The sequence below is a fragment of the Nesoenas mayeri genome, assembly GCF_963082525.1.
Source record: "Nesoenas mayeri genome assembly, chromosome: 7".
Taxonomy (NCBI): Eukaryota; Metazoa; Chordata; class Aves; order Columbiformes; family Columbidae; genus Nesoenas; species Nesoenas mayeri.
The window spans coordinates 103,473-109,550 of record NC_137551.1 but is presented as its reverse complement, the minus strand read 5'-3'; positions in this window follow the sequence as shown (position 1 = coordinate 109,550).

Genomic DNA, 6,078 nt, shown 5'->3' with positions numbered 1-6,078 from the left:
GATCCTGTGCATATAGATTGGAAGATTAAATGCTCCAACAGAATAAACCTATAAAAAGAAGAAAATAAATGAGGAGCAGTTATTTGAGAATGTGGCTTGATCCTGGAGCATTTTTTACAACTAGTGCACTGAAGCGCTGCCATTATTTTCAAATCACATGCAAAGCAGATTAAGAGCTTTGGATTTTTCTAAGGCATTAATTTGGGGAGCGGGGGGCAAGCAGCAGGAGGGGGCTGCTTTAGCACCGCGCACCCAGCCCGTCGGCTGGACACCCATGACTCTTCAGTATGTGCCTGAGGAATCGATGAGTAACATCTAAGCCCCCTCAAAATCTAAAGTGATGAACTGCTCTGTAGTCATAACTCTACAAGCTGTTTTATCTCCCAAGGGGCTTCAGGAGTAATGAGTAATTTAGTAGCATCACTAAATCACCCCTGCACTCCTGAAATGCTCCTCCCCAGCGGAGCAGCAGAGCCAGGGGCCAGCTGGAGCAGACGGGGTCCCGGAGCGCTGCCTGCAATGCAGCGCAATGGGCCCTGCCTGCAATGCTCAGCTCTCCATTTGCTCCGCTGGGATGTATGTATTTGTACAGGGCACTGCTCTGGAGAGCAGCCAGAAAAGGCTAAATCTGTTGTGAGCAGAGCTGGGAAGGGGGGTCAAGGGAGAACGATGGCAACAGTTGAAAAAGAAACAGAGGTCAGATGATGAATGAAGGGGAAGGGGAGAGTGGCTGAACAGCAGCTGGATTGAACACAAGTAGCAATTTTTGGTTCCTATTTTGTCCTTTGGGAAGGCAGAACAGGTTTCTTCCCCAGCACTCACTACCAAGGTGGAACAAGATCCACTGGACCGGGGCATCCAACAGGCTCTCAAGCCTGTTGATCCATCTCAGACACACCCCACAAGCTCCCCTGTTAAACACCCCAAAATCACCCCCGTCAGCAGCGAGCTTCCCCCGGGCGGGCCGCCCAGCGAGGTCTAAGGATGCTTTCTGCCATGACCATGACCAACCAACCAACTTTTGGGGACTGAAAGCAAGAATATATCCTGCCTCAAAATAGCACAGAGCAGCCAACCCAGGGAGGGAGGTTTGGGTCGATCTGGGGGGATTTCTAAATCCAGCCCAGAGCAAAGATTAATTCATAATCAGGATCACACCTGAGCTCAGTGCCTGGCCCCCGTGTTTGCCCAGGGACCTGAAGTCATGGCACAGGCAGCAGGGCAGTACATGGCGTCCCTCGACCTCCTGTGCCGCCGCCTCTTGCTTCCGAGGCCAGTGTCAGGACCTGGTTCGTGAAGATAAGATTCAGATCTCGCAATAAATCATTAACGCTTGTGTGCATCACACAAAATCAGACATTCGCTGCCATCTGCTTCGCACAGAAGAGCAACTACTTGTTTTTCCCATGATGAAGGTTAACAAGTACACGGGGAGAGATCTTTGCTGGAAGGCCACAGCTGTGCTGAGATCAAACACCAGCACCGACTGACGGGAAGCTGCCAACGGCCTTTCCCCATCAGCAATCTCACTCTGCCAAGTGTTAACCGAGCAACAGATCTGTCCTTCGGGGGCAAAAAGCAGCTTTCCTTCGTGCTTTCTGCTTCCACGCACTGAAGCCTGGCGCAGCAGAGGTCTTAGCTGGTAAATTCAGGACTATAGTTTAAAAGCAACAACTCATTAAGACATGACACAGCAGCTGAGCTCTGGTTTCTGATTAGGGAGGCAGCTTCAGTAGCCGTCCTCCCTGCTTTAAAAACCTCATAGCAGAGTAGCCCTGTGGTGGAAGCATCAGCTCTTGTTGGGAGCAGGGCCTGTAGAGCAGAGCGAGGCAGAATGGGGTCCTCTTCACGCACCTGCTCATTGGGAAAACACCCCTAAAAATTAACTAGGGAGAAAGAAACCAGGGGATGATGATGTTTTAAAGCAAAGCCTGGTGCCCTGTTCCTGCACTGCTTGTCCAGGAGTGTCTTTTCATTGCAAACCAGTTGGCATTGCTGCACACATAGCTGGTTTGACTTCTGTTACCCGAGTATTAGACACAGCTATTTTTCCATGAGACGGTTTCTCCAGCACAGGATGAATGAGCTGCTCAGCAGCTTTACGATGCTTTTTATCTGCCCTAAATGCATCCTGAGCAGCTCCCCTTGTCTCCACTCCCTGCATGAGTGCAAACCTATTGCTACGCACAAGCACCACAAATGTCACATAAAACTTCACGCCACGTGCAGGGAGAAAGGGCATCAATACATTTGGCAAGATGAAAAGGAATGGGCAGCACAGATGCTCCCATGGAGATCTCCCCATGAACCAGATCTGCTTCTCCCATCTCATGTGTAAAGTCATAGGTTTGCAGTCTTCACGGAGCTGTTGGGGAAAGAGGTGGGCATTTTTAGCTAGTTTTAAGTGTGTTTGCTTTAGTAGAAATATCCTTTTGTTCTGAAATGTGACGCTCAGAAGACAGAACTAAGGAAAGGCACGCGGAGCAGGCCTGCCGGGCTCCCCGCGGCCCCCCACGCCTCGTGAAGGGTCTGCTCCGCGCCCCGGGGCGGACGCGCTGTGGCACGGAGCAGCACGCTCCGAACTGCCCTTCCTTGGGTTCAGAGGCAGCCTGCGGTGCTGAGCACAGGAGATTTCATGATGAGAGCATCCCTTTAGAAAATACAATTTGCATTAATTGGGAAAAGGAGTATTTTTTGCCTTTTCCTACTTCAAAATGCTGGGCTCTGTAATCACTCTGTTTTTTCATCTCTTTTAGAGCAGAAGAGGCCTCAGATGGGTCAGTCAGCAGGGAAGGCCAAATCCTGGGGCAAGATTCATCTCATCTCATGTTTCCAGCAAAGAGTGCAGGGAGGTAAGAGTCAAAAGAGTCTTCACAAAGTATTCACAAGACTTTCTGCCTTTACAGGGGGCTGCTTTGAAACTTCTCTGGGGTGTGCTGAACCCGCTGGCCACCTGGAGATGGGCTCCAGGAGAGCAGGAGGAATTTCGTGGCCAACACTGGGTAGCCTGAGAGCCGAGCGGGGAGCTGCTTGCCCTTGCTCCCCTCTGAGGCAGTTGGGATAGAGGAAATCATCTGGTTAATTTTCATTTTTGTCCCATGCATTTCACCCGCAGGTCTCAGAGCAGCTGAGGCCAGCACTTGTTCTCTGAGGGCATTCAGTGACTAACACCAACCCACTCCAACACATGGAGCAATCTTTCCTTCAATCACTCATCCAATTCCTCATTGTTTCACCAGAAAATGACATAAAAAACCCCAAACAGTGACATCCTTTTATCCTTGTTTGATGTCAACTAGTAAGTCTCTTTCACAGTGAAGACAAGCATGCAAATAGACTTTAAGTATTTTGTGTGTAGCAGATACCAAAACCTCAAGCACTAAACATTTAAAACGTTGCTAAAAACACCGGGATTATTAAAGGTTGTGATGTTAAGGCACCACATTACCAGTCTCTTCTCCCTCAATAAACACTCGATACCACAGACACTTTTCATTCTGAAGGGAAGCAAAATGTTTGCAAAACACGTTGTGTTTAGCATCTCCTCTGCCTGACGGTCACTCTGGCGCACCATCCAGATATTCAGCTGTGAAGATACAATCATACAATGAGTTTGGAAAAACGGCAGTCAGGCAAACAGCCCTCACCAGGAAACCGCTGACTGCTTGCATGTCCAGCCCTGACGGGGAAGAGCCAAAACCCACCAGCCACACGGCAAAAGCGAAAACTACAAGCAGGCACTTTGGAAAGAGTTCCAGGGAAGTACACAAAAGCAGTTTTCAACCCAAATTTAAAATCTGCGTTAGTCATTTGCACCAAATTCTGATGTAGCCAAAGATGTTGCAATTTAAGAGGAAAGAAAGTTGACAAACGCTTCTCACCACAAATTTACACACTTGATTTTAACATAACAGTCTTTAGTTCTGTAACTTCAAGACTACAGAAGGGTTGGCCTTGTGAGCTGCCAGTCTAACCTGGTCCTCCTTCACGGGACTATTTCTGGGCATTTGGTAATGAAAAGTTCCACAGAAAACATCGAGGTAACACTGACTAGCTCTGTCTTTTAAAAGAAACACGAGTAAAAGCTCATCTTCGCCCTCTCAGTGCCGAGCGAAAGTAAAACGCCCAACAAAACTGAAATGTACAAAGCCACGCGTTAACAAGATCAGTCTCGTTTCTCATTGTCTGATGCTGAGCTTAATCAGGCTCCTGCAGTATTTCCGGACGTGGAAGCGCAGCAGCAATCACACCCAGTGTGAGCGCTGCACTGATGCACTTGAGGCATCTTCATCTTGCAGATAGAGGGGGAAACCCTCCTCCTCACCAGGACCACACGAGCCCGTGCCGAGGCAGGACCCACACTCCCAGGAGAGCGGCTGTTGGGTGGGCAAACAGAGCAAACCCGCCCCGGCACCTTTTGCTTTTGCCACACTGAGGCAGCAACCGCCGCTGGCTGCTGCCCTTGCGACACCGGGGACCTGTTCTCTTGCTGCGAAGGGGAAGTCAGGGCTCACTCCTGCCCACTTCCCCTGCTCCCCAGGCATTTCAGCTGGCACAAGACATGGCTGTCACCTCCGGCCGCTCTCCTCTGCTCCAGTCCCCTCAAGAGAGAAAAAGAGCTTCCTTTGATGGGCTTGTAGGGAGACAGAGAACAAGACACTGGTTTCTGTCTCTTCTGAAATATTTAAGCACAGCACAGCCTTCCCCATCGACCCATTTGTAACACATACCATGTCTCTAGCCAGCATGAGAATTAAGAGCATTTCAGTTAAAACAATACTGTCTTTTTCATCAAACAAAATTACTTCTTGTGGATATTATGTGTCATTTGAAGAAGTACACTGAGGTTATAGCCTCTTAGTTCGGAGATCTCATGCTCGATACAAATTCGGCACAAACATGGACTTGTAGACCTTGCTGCTCTGTGCTGGCCAGGGAGAAAGAAACTAGTACAACAACAGCAGGTTTCAGTTGCAAGATTTTTTTGCCATACAAAAGGAACAGAAATGCAGGTTAAATGGAGTTCACAGGAACCTAATCTTTAATTAATCTTTGAAATAAATGCCTGACCTCACACATACTTTCCAGTTAAAACTCAACATTCCTGAAGGGAGCTTTGCTGCCTAATCCAACAAGCTCCCCACCTCTCTTTTTTTTAACTAAATACACAATCTTACTTAAGTTCATTCTCTAAAACTGTTGAACAAACAGCAATTATTTAAAAGGTTTCCTTAAAAAGACACCATAGAAGAACCACAACGTAGCGTGTTGTGCTGAGCATCTAGCACAACACAGTCTCCACTAATAAAACATACTTAGCTGCTGGTAGCCCTGAGCATTTACTGTAAGAGATGAAGACTCGGCATTGTTTCCGTAACTCCATATACATTTATATGAAATGTATGTACATTATACTGCACAGTTTTCAGGAACAGTTACAAAGCTGAAGCGTTCTGGGCTATCTTCAGAGGAGAGAGGTCTCCAAACCACAGACCCAACCACATGGCTGTGTCAAAAGAGCTCCGGTTCCGCTTAATTCTTGGACCTCTTAAGTATGGCCTCATTCCTCCTTGTCTGCTGAGCTCTCCCCAGGATTTGGGTGACTTTGGGGTGTTCCTCTGTGCACAACTTGCTAGTTAAAAGGGACATGCAGCCCCATGCTTCATTTGGCTTTGCCTACCCTGCAGGTAACGTGTAACACTTGCTTCAGACCAGTGTGTGAAGGGTATGACGGGGTTATTCTATTTGAAAAGAAGAAAGTCATTTTATAAGCTGGGTTAGCCCACAGTCTGTCCTTCCCTAAAGTACAAGTGCAGTTGGATAAGCCAACCCTTGCTTTAAAAAATTTGCTCCAAGGCCCTCATGTGTGGAATAACAAAGCAGGGGTGGGGGGTTATGTATCACCTTCTTCTACTCAAATACGAAGCTAAAAGTTAATAGAAAACAATTCACTGTCAAATTATGAGTTTGTGGTAAAAGTGCATGCTAGCTTTAGTTGCAATCATAGATAAAAACAATGCACAGTTACAGCGCGCTGAGAACCGTTTCACTGAGAAACTATGGGCTGCCCTATCTTCA